At 45.7% G+C, this 21,456-nt stretch overlaps 1 protein-coding gene and 1 long non-coding RNA gene across 2 annotated transcripts in view; one reads left to right on the top strand and one right to left on the bottom strand.

Moving 5' to 3' along the window:
- The window catches only part of MYL5 (myosin light chain 5), a 185,486-nt gene that overhangs the window by 93,763 nt on the left and 70,267 nt on the right, over positions 1-21,456 (bottom strand). The gene's annotated exons all lie outside the window — the stretch shown is intronic.
- LOC115092029 overlaps positions 1-21,456 on the top strand; it is a 138,088-nt gene that overhangs the window by 46,422 nt on the left and 70,210 nt on the right. The gene's annotated exons all lie outside the window — the stretch shown is intronic.

Genomic DNA, 21,456 nt, shown 5'->3' with positions numbered 1-21,456 from the left:
TGTTTTGCAGAGAAGGGCGATCAATTGAATTGATTTGGGTATAGGATATTATGTTCTTCCAAGTGATATTCAAGTTGGGATAACACTGCTTTCTCCATAACATTTGCTAGGAATGGCAGGTTAGATATTGGACGATAATTGTCCCAATTGTCTGTTAGATCAGACATATTTTTTAGGATCAGTTTTATCACTGTTCGTTTTAAACCTTGAGGTATGATTCCTTCTGATAAGGAATGGTTATCATCAGCAAATTTAATTACCTCACTTGTTCCCATTTCTAGGTCATTTATGAATATCTTAAAAAGCAGCGTCCCTAGTACAGATCTGTGGGGCATACCACTATTCACCTTTCTCCATTGAGAAAATTGACCATTTAGCCCTACTTTCTATCTTTTAGACAGTTCTCAATCCACAATAGAACATAGCCTTCTATCCTATGACTTTTTAATTTTCTTGAGAGTTTCTCATGAGGTATTTTGTCAAATGCTTTCTGAAAATCCTGATACCCTATATCAGCTGGCTCACCTTCATTCACATGTTTATTCACGCCTTCAAAAAATCATGCCAATCATGTCTTTATCCACGTCATGGTGGGAACCTCGGGGGTGGCCCCCTCGAGTGATGTCACACCATCTGGCTATTTAGCCTACCCTTTGTTTGCTAACAAATCGAGTTAGCAAGGATTGGAATGTTTCCAGTCTGAGCTACTCTGCCGCTTCTGTGCTGCCGCTGGAAGCTTTCTCTGCCCTTCAGGGTATTTCATCTAACCTGGGTACCCACTCCTTGGGGGCTCTTTGCTTTATTTCAGGTACCTCTCTGGGACCAGGTACCCGCTCCTCGAGGGCCTGCTCTCCCAGCCTTGGTGCCTGCATCCAACTACTTCTGCCTGCTGGGATTTCCAACTATACAGCTACCATCCTAGTGAGTAATCTAACTTTTCAGTCTGTCTCATCTACAGCTCTACACTGGGAACCTCATCCGGATCTCACTATACTATCAAGTGCTGTTAACATCTGCTTTGTGAGACGGGTCTCCTCTGCTGAGGAACCCTGGACTGCTCTTACTGGATCACCTCACTACTGCCACCTCTGGTGGTACCATCCAGCTGTATAATAAAAGACAAAACTTCTGTGTTTGCGTATCTCGAGTTTAGCTTAGTACTGTGGCTCCTCACGGGGCTTAATTGGAGCGGACTGCGGGGGAACTGGGGAAGGTCGAGATGTGTCGCTGCACGAATTTGCAAAACTTTACCCCCATGTTGTTATGGTTTTGAGGTGTTGGAGTGGATTCTTGGGTACTACGGAAATGGCTATGCCAACGGGGAGGAGCCCCGTGAGTAATCGCAGTACTAGGCTAGACTCGAAACACACAAACACATGCATGCTCTCTTGTGAAGATTTGATTTGGAACATCAAGCTAGGTTGAGAGAACATTGCACAAATCTCATCTTTGGGTGAGTTTCCTCACTCCGAGGGTCATCAAATCTTCACAAGAGAGCACTGTTCTGTTCTCACATTGAATGTCAAAGTGGCCCCTAACCCCCGACACTAATACCTAAACCTTATTTTGTACGCGTGCACACCATTTAAAATCTGGCTGTAGTTGAATTTGACCCATTAAACTATATCTATTTATGTTCAGTAATTTTGGCCTTTAGAATGGTTTCAACCATTTTTCTCGGCACTGATGCTAGGCTCACCACTCTATAGTTTCTCAAATCACCCCTGGAAACCATTTAAAAAACTGGTGTTATGTTGGACACCCTCCAGTCTTCAGGTACTGTAGCTGATTTTAATGATCATTTACAGATTGCTTAACAGTAGGTCTGTAATTTCATTTTTCAGTTCTTTCAGCACTCTGGGATGTACTCTGCCTTGTCCAGGTGATTTCTACTCTTTTAGTTTGTCAGTTTGTCCTAGTACATCTTCCAGGTTGACTAAGATTTGTTACTGTTCCTCTGAATCATCACCTTTAAATATTATTTCTGGTATGGCCTTACATCTTCCTCACTAAATACCGAAGCAAAGAATTAATTTAATTTCTCTGCAATGGCCTTACCCTTCAATCATCTAATGGTCCAACTCACTCTCTCAGATTTTTTGCTTTGAATGTATCTGAAAAAAGTTTTTATTATAAATTTTTGCTTCCATAGCAAGTTTTTTCCGAATTCTTCCTTTGCCTTCCTTACCAATGCTTTCTGGTCAATTTTAAAAGCCCTACGTGTGCCAAAACTGGGAGATATGCGCATGACTTGGCCTAGTGTAAGCTGCATGGATTTAAAAACCCACACGGGTATGCGCATATCTCCCATTACACGTATAAACATTTTTTTGCACAAAACGAGGTGAGCCGTGGACAATGTCTGGGTGGGGCACGGGCAGGACATGGGCAAGCCCGAACTGCACCATGAAGTCTGCACGTAAATGTTTACGCACAAAAGCATGTGCCAGGGGTCCCCTACCACATATCTTTACTTATGTTATGGACAACGTATAAGTCATGTAACAAAAACAAAAAAAAACTAGCCTAGTCAGCGGGGTTTTAAGGCTCTGGGCTAATAGGGTAAAAGGGAGGTAAGTTAGCTAGGGGGGTTTAGAAAGTCCTCTCCTTTACTGAGCCAAACTGGAAACAAACTGGGGAAACAGGTAATTGCGTCAGCACACGTAGCTACTAAAATTTCCCCCACTTATGCGCTCGAGTCGCCATATGCACGCTTACTGGCTTTTGAAAATCCGGGCTTAAGGTTCCTATTTACATTACATGTAACAAGAGTTTAGTCACCTAAAGGAGAAATTTGAGTAAGGAGACAGCGTTTTCGTTTATTGAGTTTATTAAGAAAAGATAGTAGGTAAGACTACGTGCTCAAGAGTTGGACGTGCCAAAAGTTCCAAGTGCTGTGAGGGAATGGTGTAAGATTTAATAGTTCCAGCCTGTGCAAGCCAGCATCATAAGCTAGCATCATTGTCTCACGCCAAAGCTTCTCGACTTCCTGGTTCTACATTAACCCATGCTAGCCAGCAGCATTCGCAAGCTCCACCCTCTATCACCTGTTGAAGAAGAAAGCTAAGTCTATTGCACATTGTCTCATGAGACAGTCAACACACTCAAACTTAGTTTAAGTTTGGTACCAAACTAAGGGGTGGATTTATCAAAATGCGGTAAGTACCGCATGCGATAGCAAAAGGGGCGTGTTTTATGCTAATATAGCATTTATCGCAATTTGCGCTAATTACCTGTGCGAAGAGCTAAGTTACGATACCATTTCAGATTCTGCGATAAGTGCCAGACCTGTTGTATTTCCTGCATTCAACCACTGGGGGACCATTTTTAATGGGAGAGAGAGAGAGAGAGAGAGAGAATGCCTGGCCATAATATTGTGGCCCATAGGCAGGTATTTGTATCCCTATGGTAGGCCCACCTAGTAACTCGAGGTGGGGATTAGGTAAAAGTGTAGGGGGTTAGGGGCCACTTTGACATGCTACATGACACCTACGAACAGAACAGTGGTCTCTTGTGAAGATTTGCTGGCCTTCGGAGTGAGGAAACTCACTCCAAGATGAGATTTGGGCAAGGTTCTCTCAACCTAGCTTGATGGACTCTCTACCTGGGTAACATCAAGCTAGGTTGAGAGAACCTTGCCCAAATCTCATCTTGGAGTGAGTTTCCTCACTCCGAAGGCCAGCAAATCTTCACAAGAGACCACTGTTCTGTTCGTAGGTGTCACGTAGCATGTCAAAGTGGCCCCTAACCCCCTACATTGTTACCTAAACCCCACCTCGAGTTACTAGGTGGGCCTACCATAGGGATACAAATACCTATCTATGGGCCATGACATTATGGCCAGTCTCTAACCTAGCCCACTCTCCGCCCCTAACTCCTCCTATTTTCAGAATTTGCATCGCACCATACGATATGGTGCGATCGCATGCGGTAAACACGTTTTTGCATGCGGTAAGGGCCTATCGCATGCGTTAACAGGGCTTTTCGCATGCGAAAACGCCTTATTGCATTTTGAAAAATGACCCCCTAAGGGAGTTATTTTCTATTGATATTGTGCGATACCTAGATCGGGGCAGACGCGGCAGAGACATCGCTGGCGGCGAAAAGGTAAGAACCCTTATCACCACCAGTAACACGCCCAATAGCACCACCTTTCACGGTAGCGCTATTGGTTTGCAAAAGCTGGCAGCAATAACACCGCGGTGGTGCGATCGCTGCCGGTTTTCGCAGGCGCGCCCCCCGGCTTCGCTCCCCCCGGTACTGCGCAATTCAGAAACGCCTGCGCCATAGGAAAATCCAGGCCTAAGCATTTGTTCTGTTACTCATAACAGTCTTTTAAGAGATATATATATTTATCCCATTATATTTGGGATATAAGGATATAGGGTTACATCTGCCTATTTGTCCATTAATAATTTATACTTGTTTGCATTCATGTTGTGTATGTTGTTCTTGTGTATCTGAAATTAGTAAGTCAAACCAAGATCAAGAATCAATCCTAGAGAGTATAACTAATGCATATTTTTGTGAAAGGATTTGTGGGTTATGAAATATTTATTCCTTGATGTGTAGAATTATTTAAGAAGAGAATTGATTGTTGCTTGAAAAGTCAAATTGCCTTACTTTAAATGTGAACAACTGAATATTGTTGTTGAAAATATCTTTCAAACTTCTCTTAATTATTGGTCACTTTGGAAATAATAAATTAATCAGAAAATTGTCTTTGACAATTTCTTATTGTTCTTATGAAGACATTTGGCATGGGAATTGTTTAAAAACCTAATAATATTTTATTTATATGGGGAAACTTTCTTAACCATTTAGCTACTACTTTCATTTCATTTTTCATTTCATTTATTAAAATGTATTAATCTCCTAACACAAATAGGCCTAGGCGATGTACAAAACAATATACATAATAAAAACATTAATTAGTATATACTTGATACACAATCTTTAGTTTCGCAGAAACTAAAACAAACAATACCATATAATGGTACTAAATATACATTGACACTAAATCAAAAATTATAACCCTGGTCAATTTAATATAGACAGAACTCACCTTAACTTTTCTCTATTGATAATATTCTCACTTTTTCTCTAGTAGCAAAATTCTCACTTGTTCTGTCTAACAAACATTGTAAGCACGATGAAGCAGAAACTCTTTTAAAGCTAATTTAAATTTTTTGACATCGTCCAAAGACATAAGTTCATAAGGAATGAGGTTCCATTGAGTTAGTGCAGCTATGGAAAAAGAGGTCTCCCTGGTACTAAACAATTGTGCCTGTCAAACTGACGGAATCTCAAGTAGATTCAGCTGAGACTATCTCAAACACCTTACAGGTTTATAAATCCGTAATAAGGTATTTAACCAAAATGACTAATCTGAAGCAAGAAGCTTAATGACTATCATGCCAATTTTAAACACGATACGCTCAGTTACTGGTAACGAATTAAGTCTGTATAAGATAGGAGAAATATGCTCAAACGCTTTGAATGAGATACAAGCCTTGCAGCTGAATTCAGCAACAGTTGTATCGAATGAATTGAAACCTTAGGTAATCCAATGTAAAGACTATTACAATAATCAATATGAGGAAAAATGATCAACCGAACCACTGTCAAAAAATCACTATCATATAGCAGGTATCGTAAACCTGCCAACAACCGGAGTTTAAAAAAACCTATTTTGATAAGAGATCTAATCTGAGGTTTAAATGATAAGAGTTGAATCAAGTAAAACACCCAGACTTCTAATGGGCTTAGTGAGAGAAAATGAAATCTTGTCAAGGGAAACTGAATCATGAAGGGGTGTTGAATGAGGTCGATGAATCAGAAGAATGTTAGTCTTACTAGTGTTTAACAAAAGTTTATTTTGTCTCAACCATCGTTTGATAGTGTCAATACACAAATATAGAGAGTCAACTGTTTCTTGCCAAGAATTTTGAACTTTTATATAGAACTGAATATCATCAGCATAAATCTTAAAACCATCTGTAATGATGGCCAACAATTTTGCAATGGGGGCAAGATATATATTAAATAACATTGCCGACAAGGCAGAGCCCTGCGGCACCCCAGCCTTCAGCTGATGAGATGAAGAGAGTAAATTCTTAAATCTGATAGAGTGACACTGTGCAACATTAAGTGGTTATGTGCCAGGTGCTCTACATGATAATTTCTGTTAGCTAGAACACCCCCAATGTTATTCTATTCTCTTTCTCACCTGTCTATAAAAATTCTGCAGTGCATTTTGTTTCCTATAGAACTTTTATCCTCTTTGACGCTATGCTTTCTTTATGCCCACTCCCTCCACCAATTTCATCCATCTTATTGCAATATAATTTGTACCCTATTGGTTAACCTCCATCCACCAGGGAAAAGAAGGGATTATAAAGTTAAGTCAGAGGAATGGATGGACAGATTGGATGGGTCATATGATTTTCATCTGCTTTGTATTCTATGTTTCAAGTTCTTCTTTAAGTATGTACAGTTTTATCATCATATCTGAACCTCAGTTTATTCCCCACCTATAACTATGTACTTTATACATCTCAGTAACGCTTTTACCACTTTAACTTAAAATCTTTCATTTGTTCTTTGCTGTATGCTATCTCTGTTGATCCTGACTACATTGTAAGCTCCAAAGAGAAGGGACTGACCATTATGAGGTCCATAATCAATAAGTTGGTGAATGAACAAGTTATCCGGCTAAAGTTAGCCAAATAAATTGTTCGATATTCTGTGAGCTAAATGTCCCACTGAATATACTTCTCTAAAGTTATCTGGCTATATGTAGCTGGATAACTTAAGAACCTAACCAGCTGTGCTTGAATTTAACCAGTTAGGTTTCTAAGATATACACCCTTGTTTGGCTGAATAACTTGCTACTTAGATATCTTCAAAGATATCTGTTTAAGTAGCACTGTACAGAAAATAAAAGAGTCCTGTGGCCCAATTCTCTCCATGTCCTCCTCCCACTGGAAGCACTGGGAGCATGTTCATATAATGCCCTCACACTAGATATGTATTTATATCTCTACAGGAGGCCCACCTAGTAACTCGAGGTGAGGTTTAGGTATTAGTATAGGGGTTAGGGGCCACTTTGACATTCAAAGTGAGATGTATGAACAGAACTGTGCTCTCTTGTGAAGATTTGATGATCTTCGGAGTGAAGAAACTCACCCAAAGATGAGATTTGTGCAATGTTCTCTCACCTAGCTTGATGTTACCTAGTCTCTCTCTCTCTCTCCAGGAGCTTAAAACATGCAATAAAGCTGACCTCCATAGTGAGTTTGTCTTGGTTTTTATTCACAGATCTGTTTATACATTCTTTCCAAGCCACTCCAGTGCTATAAACGTTCATGAATCACTATCATAAAAATTTTTTTTTAGCCAGCAATCTCTGATATACTCCTGAATTAAATTTTGCTATGCCTACATTATAAGGAAGATTGAGTTGTTTAATCTGTTTTGATCAGCTCAATTTACATCAACTTTATCAACCTATTGCTTGCTCACAAACCATTTGCAAGAGCTTCCGTAGCACACATGTACATCTATCATTTTGATTTTTAATATACTTTTGCACTTCTTTCCACAATATTTGTGGACTATGATGGTCTACATCAAGGATGGGCAAATGTTTTTGTGCTAGGGCCACATAAATTATTGGCCACAACAGGGGCTGGTGGCAGGGTATTTACCCTTGGAGCTCTTTGGCATGACAATCAAAACCCCAGCACTTGCTGCAGGAATTTCAATATCCAACAGACGTAAGTACCATCATTTTTATACCTGAGGAGCCTCTGCAATCATGGACCCCAGCCTCTACCAAAATCAGCAAAACCTTTAACCCAATAGAGATACAATTTAAGGGCAAGAGGTATAAAGCATTTTCCCAGCTAGCAAATGACTTCCCCTTGGTCACAAATGTAGAACACCATTACTTATAAAACAAAATCAAGAAATATAAATCATCAATCATAATAGTAAACCATACTAATAAAAAGAATATTTCAAAACAGGTGAAGAACAGAACAACATCTAATACTTAAGAAAAATAAGGATTAAAAAACTTTAAACATTTCCCAAAAATCAATTAAATATTCCAAAACAGCAGACGTATCAAACACCCAATAATTAAAATTAATAAGGATTTAAAAAAAACCTTCTCCATACCTGCAAATTTTTGATTTCCAGTCACCTTGAGATTGTAGGGGAAGAAGCACACAGACTTCCTCCTTTCTCTCTCATATACACACACGCATTCATTCAAATACACATTCACACTCATGTACACATCTACCCTCTCTTCTTCTCACTCCTCTCTTCTACTTCCTCCCTCCCCTTCCCCTTTCCTTCCCCCTACTCACCTTTCATTCACCCTTTCCCAGTTACTCACCCCCTCCCTTAGTCACACTACTCCCCATCCTTCTCAGTCACTAAACCCCCTCTCCCTCCTCCCTTCCCACTGTCACTCTTCCTTTCCTTTCTCTCTGTTACTCAACCTCCCACTCAATCCCCTTAGCATCCCTCTCAGTCACTCACCCTCACCCCCACCCCTTACCCCTCACTCCCACTCACCCTCTACCCTTGCTTTATTTTCACCCCTTCCCTTTCCTCTCAGTCACTCACTCCCTCACTGCAACTCACTCCTTCCCTTCTCTTTGTATCACTCACCCCAGCTCAATCACTCTCTCCTTCCCGTTCATTTGGTTCCTCTCCAATTCACTTCTTTCCCTTCCCGATCAGTCACTTACTCACTCCTTCACTACCTTCCTTCCCCTCCCCTCTGTCACTCATCCTCCCATTCAATCCCCTTTCCTTCTTTTGCGGTCACTCCCACTCACTCCCTACCTTCCCTTTCAGTCACTCACCACCTCCACCCACCCATTCCCTTAAGAACATAAGAAATTGCCATGCTGGGTCAGACCAAGGATCCATCAAGCCCAGCATCCCGTTTCCAACAGAGGCCAAACCAGGCCACAAGAACCTTTCCGCTCCTCTTCTCTCAGTCACTCCTTTTCCTTCTTTCTCCACTGAGTCACTAACCCATTCCCTCCCAATTATTCCCTTCCCTCTCAGTCACTCATCACCCCTTACTCTCTCATTCTCTTTTTCATTCTCCTTCCCTTTCAGTTACAAATCATATGACTGACCACTCCTACCCAGGATGTCATTGTCTACCTGCCAGTTGGATGCCAGAAGTCTTCCAGCAGGTTATCATCAGGCCCTGCACAGTGCAGACCCTCTCCTCACTGGTGGGAGGTGGGAACCCTGCCACCACGCCACCACATGGTGCTACCATGTGGGGCCTAATCTTGGTGTGGTTTTCCTAGAAAGTGGTGAGGGCTGCTTTATTTAGAAACCATTTGCCATATTTAACTGACCTCAGACTGTTATAGTTTCTGATTTTGCATGAAATCTCTCACACTGCTCTAACTTATCACAGTCAGGACATCAAAACTGTTGCACTGGAAGTGGATTCATGGGCTGAGGCAGAGTTGGCACAACCCTCAGGCAAGGGCCCACAGGTTCCCATCGTCAGTAGGTGGAGAGGGCTGAAGCTAAGGGCCACTGGAGCTTCACCTAATCCAGCCCATGTTCCCCTTGGGTTGAGCCTTTGGGTGCCGGGGCCGGCAGGAATTAGGCGGACCTCGAGATAGAATAATACTAGCAGGTAGTTCAGCCTTGAGAAACAGCAAGCAGGTGGCGTACTCCTATCCAGGACGGGTTGCAGAACGTAAACCCAAGCACCAAGGAACTGGAACAGACTGAGGGTGCTTGAGCACAGAGGGGCTGAAGCCCTAAGAGTCCACGTCCCAAGGATAGAGACCAAAGAGTCACTGGTGAACTTGAACTGAGGCTGGCAGCCAAAGGATGGTATAGCAAGCAACAAGGAGCTTGGAACATAAAGTCTATAGCTGAGTCGTATGTAGTGTTGGTCAGAGCACGGAGAAGGCAGGCATAGTTGGATGTAGCAATGGTCAGGGCTCGAAGAAGGCAGACATGGTCAGACAGGCAGAGGTCATGCTTGGAGAAGGCAACATGGTCAGGCAGGCAGAGGTCGGTATCAGGAAGTCAATCACAATGGAGGACCGGAGACACAACGAGGCAACGAGTACTTGGAACCATGGATGGGCAAACCAAGGAGACCTGTTGCAAAGGCAATTCCTTCAGAGAAAACCAGGGAATTTATACTGAGCAGGACATGACGTCAACATTTGGGGTCTGCGGCCTGGATCCCTACGCAGGCCCTTTAAAAGAATTAGAGAGCCGAGCGTGCGCCTAGAGGGAGATGCCATGTTTCTGGAGGCTCGGCTGGCATGGGCATCCCGGCTGGAGGGCCTGGGACATGAGGCAAGGCCCGAGGTGCTAGCGGAGGCATCCCAACTGGAAGGCCTGGGTCATGAGGCAGAGGCACTAGCAGGGGTCCGCGGTAGGATCCGGCGGCCTGCCGCTACCAAGGAGGAAGAACTGGGTCCCACGGGCCACCCCGTGGGGTTGCCGTGGGAGGTGAGCGTAACAGGTAGGAGCAATGGATGGCCAGCGCCATCGTGGGCCATCCATTGCACCTACCATGTGACAGGGGCCGACCAATGGCACCAGTAGCCTCTGTGACATAGTAAGGTTAAAGGCTATCGGTGCCATTTTGAATACCGGCAGCCGACAGCCAGGGCCGGTGGAACCACTAGGCGAACTAGGCGATCGCCTAGGGCGCCTAGCATTAGGGGGCGCCGAGCTGCTGGTGAGGTGTTACTGTGAGGTGACACCAGAATTTGAAAATATCTTTTAGTATGATGAGCTGTAAGGGAAACATCCAAGCTCCATTGCTTGGGGAAATTTCAGTGGATGCACAGAGTTACAGAACTGGGGGTGCAGGATTTATATTGACATTCTGTCCCTTCCTATATATTCCAGACTTCACACTCATAGCCATATAGAATTAGTTGAATGAGGCTATCAAATAATTTTATAGTGTGAAACTGGCCAGCTTTTTTAAATTACGCATAAGACCCTTTGGACTTTTTTATTAACACTTTTTTTAATAACCAATTTTAAAGCAGGATCCATGCTATAGAGGTGGGTGTGATGAAGAAATATAATTTTGGCTCCTCCCCCCCCCCCCCCCCCCAAATTCTTCTGTTTAGAGACACCACAGATTTTCTGTGACCTTAAGCATTAGTACAAGAAGGATTAAGGGAAGGATGCTGGAGAGGCACACACATGGATTAGCCCTCGAGTGCTGGAGACCCTTGATCCGCCATTGGGTACAAGCCATATGGAGCCGCAAGCGGAATCAAAGAGGAGTGGAGATTTGGTGGGCCGCAAGCTGTGCCCAACCTGCTCGCAACCCAGAAAGCCACACAGTCAGCGGGCGTGATCGAGAATGAGGTAGGAATCGAGACCGGGGGGTGGCGGCGCAATGGGGGGGGGGGGGGCGCAAGGGAGAAGGCTCGCCTTGGGTGCCAAATCCCCTTGCACCGGCCCTGCCGACGGCCCAAGTGCAGATCACTCCCAGACCCCCGCTGGACCATCAGGGACTTTTGGCAAGTCTGGGGTGACAGGAGGGTGAGCGTTTTAGTTATTTTTTTTTTATATTCGCTCCCTAAGATGCACAAAAAATTTCAGTAATGATATGTTGCATTCGTGGGGGTTCGCCATGCGTTTCACGGACCCACGAATGTAACGAAAAGGGACCTATCCGTTGCGGATTGCGCATTCGTTCAAAATGAATGCACATCCCTAATTGGTATCCGGACACTGCACCGGGATCCAGTTAGCATCACCACTCCACTGGGTTTTCCAGAGAGTATGTCCAGCCAGCCCCGGTACCCAAGGGCTCAATCTGAGGGGAACGTTGGCTGGTAGTGGTGAAGTTACAGCACTCTCTCTACTCCTTTCTGGCCTCACCAGCCAATGGAGGGGACCTGTGGGAGGTGGCACCAGCTCCCCCTCGGCCCAGGGATCCACGACTAGAACAGATTGCTTATCTAAAATGGTATTTTTTTAACATTATCCATGCCTGTTGTGCACTCAACCTTTGTAGCTGCTCCTTTCAATTTTTTCTATTTTTCTCATTTTATCAAAATTTCCCTTTTGAAAGATAGATCTGTGGATTTACTTATTGTCCCCCTTCCAGTCATTAATTCAAATTTGATCATGTTATGATCACTACTGCTAAGCAGCCTCACCACAGTTACCTCTATCATCAAATCCTGCTCACCACTAATAATTAAGTCTAAAATAGCTCCCTCTCTCATCAGTTGCTGAATGATGCTTCATAAAGCAGTCATTATTCTATCCAGGAACTTTATTTAGCATTCCCTGATATTTCATTTACCCAGTCAATATTAAGGTAATTGAAATCTCTCACAATTTCTGCACTACCAATTTGGTTAGCATCCCTAATTTCTGTTAGCATTTTATCATCTGTCCCATCATTTTGGCCAGGTAGATGGTAGTATACTCTTATAGCTATTCTCTTCCCCAACAAACATTGGATTTCCACCCATAAAGAATCTATTGTGCTTATAGGGGTAGATTTTAAAAATGCGCGTGCGTGCACATAGACGCGCTGATTTTATAGCGTGCGCATGCCAGCGCACGCATGTTACAAAATTGGGTGGCCACACACATGTGCACCAGATTTTACAATCCACATGCCCATGCACGGGTGGCGCATGCAGGGGGGTACATTTTTGCAATTCACACGCAGTAATGCAATCGGCCCTTTCCCAGTTCTTTCCTAGTCCACTCCAATTAAGAAGCAGACAGAGGGAACTTCCGTAGCCCACTACCGAAACTCCTCCCTCTTCCCCTCTCCTCTCCAACCCTTAAACCCGTCCCAGCACTTACATTTTTTTTGTTTTACTACTTACTGTTCCCCTGGAGCAGAAGTAGTTTGTGCGTGCTGGCCAACTGCCAGCACGCACTTCCCCAGGACAGTGGCTAATGGCTGCTGTCCCGGCCAGCCTCCATCCCGCCTCGTCCCTACCCACCCAGAACTCACCTCTGGCCCGCCCCTTTCTCAGGGCCTGGCACTTGTGCGCATATTGCCACATATGCACGTGGCCGAGCCATTTTGAAAATGTGCGCTGCGCGTACATGGCCTCACCACACATGTAAGTGCTAATTTTTACCCACGTAGCTGATTTAAAATTCGGCTGTTACTCTCTTTCAGGATCCTTATCCTGTTGGACTCTATGGTCTCCTGGATATAAACTGCCACCCCTCCACAAGTTGCTCTTTCCTATCATTACGATATAATTTATACCCTGATATAGCACTATCCCATTGGTTATCCTCTTCTACGATGTCTCTGAGATGCAAATTAAGTCTATCTCATCATTCACTGCTATACACTCTAACTCTACCATCTTAGTTCTTAGACTTCTGACATTGGCATACAGACATTTCAAAGTGTGTAATTTTTTTTTGTACTAACAGACTGCTTTTCAGTTGACAGGGATAATATGGAGTCTTTTAGCTCAGGTGATTCTTTGCTTTTAGGAACATGGACTACTTTTGCCATTATTGTAACCTCTCGGTTGGAATGCCCTAACTCTCATGCTTCATTAGTATACTTCGAGGATACTTCCCTCCAAATCATGCACTGCTGAGTGACTGTTTGCTTTCCCCTTTGTTCTAGTTTAAAAGCTGCTCAATCTCCTTTTCAAAGATTAGCACCAGCAGCCTGGTTCCACCTTGGAAAAGTCTCCCTCTTCCCGAAAAGGTTCCCCAGTTTCTTACAGGAGGACTTGCAAGGAGAGAAGAGAGTAAGTTGGCTATGGGGCAGTCATTGAAGGGGGGAAAATGGGGAAGTAAGAGGAAGAGGGATATCTTGCGGATTTGAGTTCTGATTCTAGTTCGTCTACGTCTACTGTGCTGTCGGTAGTAACATGGGAAAAAGCGCGCGAAGGAGGACAGAGTTGGAATGGGGGAAGGGGTGGGGGTAGCAGAATGTGGGAGGAGGCGGCAGGATGAAGTGAGAGTGCGGGAGATGGGCAGGTAATGGCTGAGAGGAGCGGGAACTTGAATTCCGGTTCCCCAATTGGATAGGAACAGCAGGTTGGTGACGTGGCAGATCAGTTTGCCACAATTACCAAGGCTGCCCGCGGTAGAGGTGCGCTTGGCGAGTTGAGCTGGGGATTTTTGAGTTAACATTCATTGTCGGGTTCATTTAAAAAAAAAAAAGAGAGAAAAATAATACAAAGAAAAAGGGGACTCCCTCATGTCAAAAATTTAGCGAAGAGGTGGGTACGATGAGGAGAGGATGTGAGCGGGGCACCAGGCTTGTGCCGCATCAGGCTCCTCACATGGCAGGAGGTAGGCATGTGACAGTGGTGGTGAGATTTCGCCCAGAAGGGGGAGAGACAGCAACTACAGGCCCCTTAAGCCCTTCAGGCCTTTCATCTTCGGCCAATAGTTCTGGGGAAAGTGGCCCTTAGGTCGGGCCGGTGATATCGCTTCTGACATCCCTGCGAATGGAGCCTGTGCCCCTGGGGCTCCCATTGGACTTGTCCCTCAATGCGTCCAGGAGAGAGTTCTTGCCCTCCCCCAGGCTCCCCCCTGCGCTGCCCCCGCCGCTGATCGGGCCAGGGGGAATCCTGTCAGGCAGAGCGCGTGGAGCCAGAGAGGAATCCAGCCCCAAGTGAGGACAGGCTAGAAGTAAGGCCCCAGCAGTACGTGGCGGCTCGGCCAGGGTGTCTGCCCCGCGACCTGGGAGAGGTCGCACGGACCAGCGTGAGGTCAGCTTTGGAGGAGGCGGAAGGAGATCCGGGAGTATTGCTGGCTTTGGCGCCATGAGCTTCGCATCCAGGAAGGGACGAAGTAGGAGTAGCGGCACCAGCGGAGTCAGTGGGAGGGAAGTTGGCGGCAGCGAGAGGCCTGAGAGTACAGAGCTGCAGACCAGTGGTGAGTGTAATAGGTGGCCTCATTATTTTCACCAGGTGGGGGAGGGCGGACGGCCGAGTGGGGTGTTTACGGAGGAAGTGTAGCCTAGCCCCGTAGGCTCTGGGGGATCTGGGGGTTGGCCTGTTTGATTCAGGGAGGAAAAAAGGGATGCTGCATTAGCAGGAGATAACAAGAGGGAGGGGAGGGCAGGTGGTCTCCAGGTGGCATTTAGGCAGGCTTTCAGCAGTGAGGGTGAGGGGTCAGGCACTCCGCGGGGGTTTGGGCATAGGATGGGTACTGCGGCCAGTGCCTTTTTTGCCTCAGGTACTGGAGGTATGGAGTATTCGGCTACGTCCCAGCAGGAAGCCTGGTGAGAACAGACGCCCGTCCAGACCCTCATCGGAGGTGGGCAGCGAGCTCTGGCTGGTGACAGAGAAGAGAGAGGGGGGCTAGATGGAGGCCTTGCGAGGAGAGAAGAGAGTAAGTTGGCCACAGGGCAGTCACTGAAGGGGGTAAAACGGGGAAGTAAGAGGAAGAGGGATATCTTGCGGATTTGAGTTCTGATTCTAGTTTGTCTACGAGGGATGGGGGGTAGGGCCTAGCCAGGACATGGGACACCCGGCGTTAGCATCCTTGACGGAGTTGTGGGAAGGGGTTCCTAAGAAGTTGAGATAGAGGATTAGGAAAAGGAAATATGTGAATATTTTTAAATTGCTTGAGGGAAGAAGAGGGGGTCGAAAAGAGAGGAAGAAAAGGTAAGAAGAAGAAAAGAGTGAGTGGAGAGGGTCCAAAAGGGTCCAAGAATATCTTAAACTGGATGAGGGGGTTTTTGCGGTTTGCCAGTGTGGTGGGACATTATCAGCCTTCGCAATATGGGGCGTTATTAGCGTACGGGGATAGTATACTAGGTGCTTTCAAGGATTATGAGGGTTGGGCGTGGCTCAACTACGACAAAAAGTTCAGGGATAAGATGGCGGGGAATCGACATATGTCTTGGAGCATACAGAATATCAACTTGTGCCCCAAGACCCAAATGACTAACAAGGGTGCGGTGAATTCCAAGAGGGTCGAGGGTAGGGCAGCAGGAGCATTTAGCGTAGGCAGCACAGGCACTGGAACTGGTAACATAAGTTCCTTTCGGGGAACAGGAATCAATATTACGAGTAGTGGGGGGGGGGGGGGGGCAAAAGGGGCAGTTGGGGGCACTGATGTGTGTTGGAGATTTAATAAAGCCACTTGTTTTTTCCTGGATTGCAAGTTCCGGCATGCCTGCTCCGCGTGCAATGGTGCACATCCTGCGTTCAAGTGTGCCCAGCAGCTTGGGAGCACCCCCAGTGAGGTCATTTTAGAGAAAGCATATTCCCCGGTAGTGTTCGCACAGTTGAAAAGGTGGTTGCACCACTATCCGGACAGAGGGGCGGCAACATTTCTTTATTACGGTTTCAGGGAGGGCTTTAAGATACCATATACGGGGCCAGGGAGCGGGGGGAGGGTGCATAATGCGAAGTCCGCCACCCAGCTGGTCGAGGTGGCATGGAATAAATTGGAAGCCGAGTTGAGCTTGGGCAGGATCACTGGGCCTTACCAAGAACCCCCTTTTCGGCAGATGCACTTGTCTCCTTTGGCGGTTATCCCCAAGAAGGTACCAGGAACATTTAGGCTTATTTTATTCTACCTGAAGGGTGCGTTGGTTAACGATTTTATTCCCAAGGATTGCTGTTCAGTGAAGTATGCCTCCTTTGATGATGCATTGGCGATGTTGAGGACAGCTGGGTGTAGAGCCTTGATGGCAAAGGTGGATATTGAATCGGCTTTGACTGTTGCCAGTCCATCCTAGTAGAGTGCCGTTGTTGGGTTTCTCTTTTGAAGGTAGTTATTTCGTAGATCATTATTTGCCAATGGGTTGCGCTATATCGTGTGCATTCTTCAAGGCTTTCAAAATCTTTTTGCAATGGGTTATGGAGCAGTACAGGGGAAGTCAACAGTTGATGATTTTATGTTCATTGGAAAGGGGGAGTCCCAAGAATGCTGGAGATTGTTGGAGGAATTTTTGGAGGTCGCGGTTCAGTTGGGGGTACCCATTGCATCAGAAAAAACGGAGGGGCCGACTACCCAGTTAACCTTTCTAGGTATAGAATTGGATACAGTGAAGATGGTCTCATGGTTGCCGCAGGAAATAGTCAGGGAGTTGCACAAGTTGGTGATTGAGGTTTGGTAGGTGAACAAGGTGACTTTGATTAAAATGCAATCGTTGATTGGGTTGCTGAACTTTGCCTGTAGAGTAATATCTATGGGGAGAGCTTTCATTAGGTGGCCATCGGCGGCCACTGCTGGGGTTAAGGCGGTGCATAATTTTATTCAAGTTACGCGTAGGATCAAGGAAGAATTATGAGTTTGGGAGGGCTTTTTGGACTCCTTTAATGGCGTGTTGGTGATCCCGTAAAGTGAACTTTGGAACCAGGATATAGAGCTATTCACGGATGCTGCGGGATCCACTGGTTTTGGCATATTTATTTATTTATTTTTCTATACCGACATTCGATTTGCCATATCACATCGGTTTACATATAACGAGTGATCTAAGGCAAGCCTTTTGATAACCTGATACAGTATAACAGCTTAATTGGATAACTAGCTAAGTACAAATAATAGTTATATAAGATAGTATTATAGATATAATATGCTTAACATCATGACTTTTACAGAATGAACTGGAATTTATTTTTTTTTAAATATAAATATAAATTTTCAGGGCCAATGGTGCGCTCAATCGTGGCCCGAGGAGTGGGTCATCAGCAGGGTGACAAGAAACATTACCTTCTTAGAGTTATTCCCCATAGTGGTAGATTTAGTAATTTGGGGGGAACAGTTGGAAAACAGTAGGATTGTCTTTTGGTGTGACAATTTGGGAGTAGTGCAGGTGATCAATCGTTTGTCGATGCATTGCTTGCGAGTATCTGAGTTAAGGAAGATGATTTGGTTGTCTTTGGGTGCGAATGTTAGCGTTTGTGCTAAGCATGTCCCGGGAGTGCAGAACGTAATCGCTCACGTGCTTTCTCGTTTTTAATGGAAGATTTTTCAACAGCTTGCCCCGAGGGCGATGACAGAGGCAGAACCATTCCCGGAATACTTATGGAATCTGGGGCGGATGAAGAATGGACCTTAATCCAGCATTCGGTTGCCCCAGCCACGTGGACGGCTTACATTAAGGGAAGTAATGCAGTCATTAGTTTTCTTCAAAGGGCAGGATGGACAGGCGGACCTGTGCAGGATAGCAGTGTGGTACAGTTTATATTGTGGGCAAAATGAGAGGGTTATTTGTTAGCAAAGGTGAGGGTTCAGGTCAAGGGATTTTCTTTTTTCCACAAGTTGAGGGGTTGGGGGGAACCCGATGGGCAGTTTCCGAGTGAGGCATGATGTGCTGGGAGGTGGCAGAGAGGAAGGGGATGGTTTACCATTGCAAGGAGGCCCATACGGTACAAGGAGTTGATATATTTGATGAAGCACTTAGTCTCAGTGTGTTGGTCTCGGTATGAGGTTTTGTTATTTCATGTGGCTTTTTCCTTGGTATTTTTCTAAGCTATGTGGATAAGCGAGCTGGTGGCGAAGTCTAAGACCAGCAAGGATGAGGTAGGGTTACAGATGCAGTACGTACAAGTGTACAGGGATTCAGTGACGTTGTTCATGCCAAAATCAAAAAAGATCAGAGAGGGAGAGAGAGGTTTATTACACTCCTCCCCACACAGAGCGCAATGGTATGCCCGGTCAGGGCAACGCAGGAATTCGTGGGGTATCGCCCAGTTGGGGTAGGGTCCTTTTTGGTGCACAAGGATGGTGTGCCGTTGACCAGATTCCAATTTGCCAGAGTATTAAGTTTGGTCATTGCTAGGGTAGGTTGGGATGCAAAGGAGAATAGCTCACATTCTTTCAGGATCGGGGCTACGACATCAGCGGTAGAAGCCGGTATCTCGGATGACAGGATTAAAGGAATTATGCAATGGAAGTCTAATGCATTCCGGGCCTATATCAGATCTTAGGAAGTATACCGTGGGGGTGGGAAGGGGGGAGGAGTCACGAGAGTACAGGAGTGGATCACTAACATTCTATCTTTTATTGCAGAGCGCTTAGGGGTACGGAGAACTGCAGAGTGTGCTTGGATCGTGGGCCACTCATACATTCATAGGGCACAGAAAAGAGTGCTGAATCGGCCATACAGCGAACACCTTGATCTGGAGAGCTTGGATTGGCAGGTGGGGTGGTTTAGCAAGCGGGGAATGGGTTGGGACGAACTCTTGCCCTTCCTGCACGAGCGGGAGGAGATGTGCGGGGTTCCAAGAATTCTTCTGATACACCTCGGGAGTAATGATATCAGGTCGAAATCCTGTCGGGACCTGATCACATGTATGAAAAAAGATCTAGCTCAAGTCATGATCCGATGGCCCTGGGTGCGGGTGGGTAGGTCGGACATCATAGTCCATTTGAAGAATAAGGAGGAGACCCTGTGGAATCGAGGAGTCAAAAAGATTAACAGGCAAATGGGGATGTGGATGGGGTGGGAAGGGGGATTCTGGGTTAGGCACCAGTGGGCATGGGAAGTAGCAGCAAGTTTATTCTGCGGCGACGGGATGCATTTGTCGGAAGTGGGTATAGACCTGTTTAATAACGCCTTGCAGGACGGGTAAGAGAAAGAGATCCGTAGATGTTAAGGGGCCGCAGTGGGGGAACAAGGCGATGCAAGTCATCTTGTTTGTGGCGGAAACCCAAGCCCAATTTATATTGGAATGCCCTGGTAAGTTGGAGTGGGGGGGGGGGGAGTATCTCATGTAGTTGGGGGAGCTGCTGCATGGGATGGCCTGTGAGCTGAGGGACTAAGTTCAAGGCCAGAGCTTGCTCTCGCTGGGGAGAGGCGGGGTAGGCGTGAAAGAGGGGGAGGATTGGCGCTTCATCACTGGGACGAGGTGATGAAGTAAAAGGGGAAGGAAGGAAGGAAGGAAGGAAAGGGGGGTATGTTATTAAGGTTAAGAGTTGTTATACGATTGTAAGGGCTCGGGTTCAGGGTAATAAACTGCAGCCTGTTTGTAACGCCAAAATTTGTGTCTTGTATTTTTGGGAGGAAGGGATGGTCAGCCAAGTGCAAGTATTGCCTCCCTATGTTAAAGACTGACGGTGCAGGCTAGTCCTGTGCTGTCGGTAGTAACACGGGAAAAAGCATGCGAAGGAGGACAGAGTTAGAATGGGGGAGTGGGTGGGGGCAGGAGAATGTGGGAGGAGGAGGCAGGATGAAGTGAGAGTAGGGGGGGGGGCGGGTAACGGCTGAGAGGAGCGGGAACTTGAATTCAGGTTTTCCCAATTGGATAGGAACAGCAGGTTGGTGATGTGGCAGATCAGCCTGCCACAATTACCAGGCTGCCCGCAATAGAGGTGCGCTTGGCGAGTCGTCCCTTCCGCCCTCCCTTGAGGTTATGGTTGTCTGGGTGGGACGGGTTGTTTGTTGGGGCAATGGGGGGTTGTTGTTTGGGGCATTGTTGTATTGTTGCAGTGGAGGTGGAAACCTGAGCCCAATTTATATTGGAATGCACTGGTAAGATGGAGTGAGGGGGAGAGTATCTTGTGTAGTTAGGGGGGCTGCTGCATGGGAAAGCCTGAGAGCTGAGGGGCTAAGTTCAAGGCCAGAGCTTGCTCTCACTGGGGAGAGGTGGGGTAGGCGTGGAAGAGGGGGAGAGTTGGCGCTTCATCACTGGGACGAGGTGATGAAGGAAAAGGGGAAGGAAGGAGGGAAAGGGGGGGTATGTTATTAAGGTTAAGAGTTGTTATATGATTGCAAGGGCTCGGGTTCAGGGTAATAAACTGCGGCCTGTTTTTGCCAAAATTTAGGTCTTGTATTTTTGGGGGGAAGGGACGGTCAGCCAAGAGCAAGTATTGCCTCCCTGTGTTATCAAATCACCAACTATGTCAGCCAACCTAACCCTTCACGCCTAGGCGGTAACCCTGGGCAAACCTAACCCTTCACTCCTGGGCAATAACTCTTGGAGACACATCATCTGTGCAAGAGGACAATGCATCACCTGGAGAGCAGGTCCTTGCTACAGGATCACAACCTGCTGTTCCAGGTTGATGCTCTCCAACATGTTCAGTTATCAAGATCAGGGTCACTGTACCTGATGCGCGAAAATAGGTATAATTGGGAAATTGTTTTGCTGTATTAAGTCATCCTTTTTGTCTCCTTTTTGTCCGTCCTACCTAGATCTCCTGGACTGCCTGCTCTAAAATTTATATCAATTTCTAACTGTACATCTGTGGCTCTCCCTACGATTTCTATGACTATAATGGCTTATAAAAATTATTAAATTTCAAATGAATGAAGCAAATAGGATTTAATTTGTGGGAGCCCCTCAATTTGTTTTTGGGGCCCTATGAAAGAAAAAATTTGCCACTATTTGTTTCATTTTTCCATTTAGTTTTAAACTAATGCACATGCTTAATATTTTTGGCCTGATTTGCCAGAGTTTCTCTCATTTTGTGTCTATGGACCTCTTTGCATTAGTAATTGTAATC

The sequence above is a fragment of the Rhinatrema bivittatum genome, chromosome 1 (genome assembly GCF_901001135.1).
Source record: "Rhinatrema bivittatum chromosome 1, aRhiBiv1.1, whole genome shotgun sequence".
In the NCBI taxonomy this organism is placed as follows: Eukaryota; Metazoa; Chordata; class Amphibia; order Gymnophiona; family Rhinatrematidae; genus Rhinatrema; species Rhinatrema bivittatum.
This window is presented reverse-complemented; position numbering and strand designations above follow the sequence as displayed.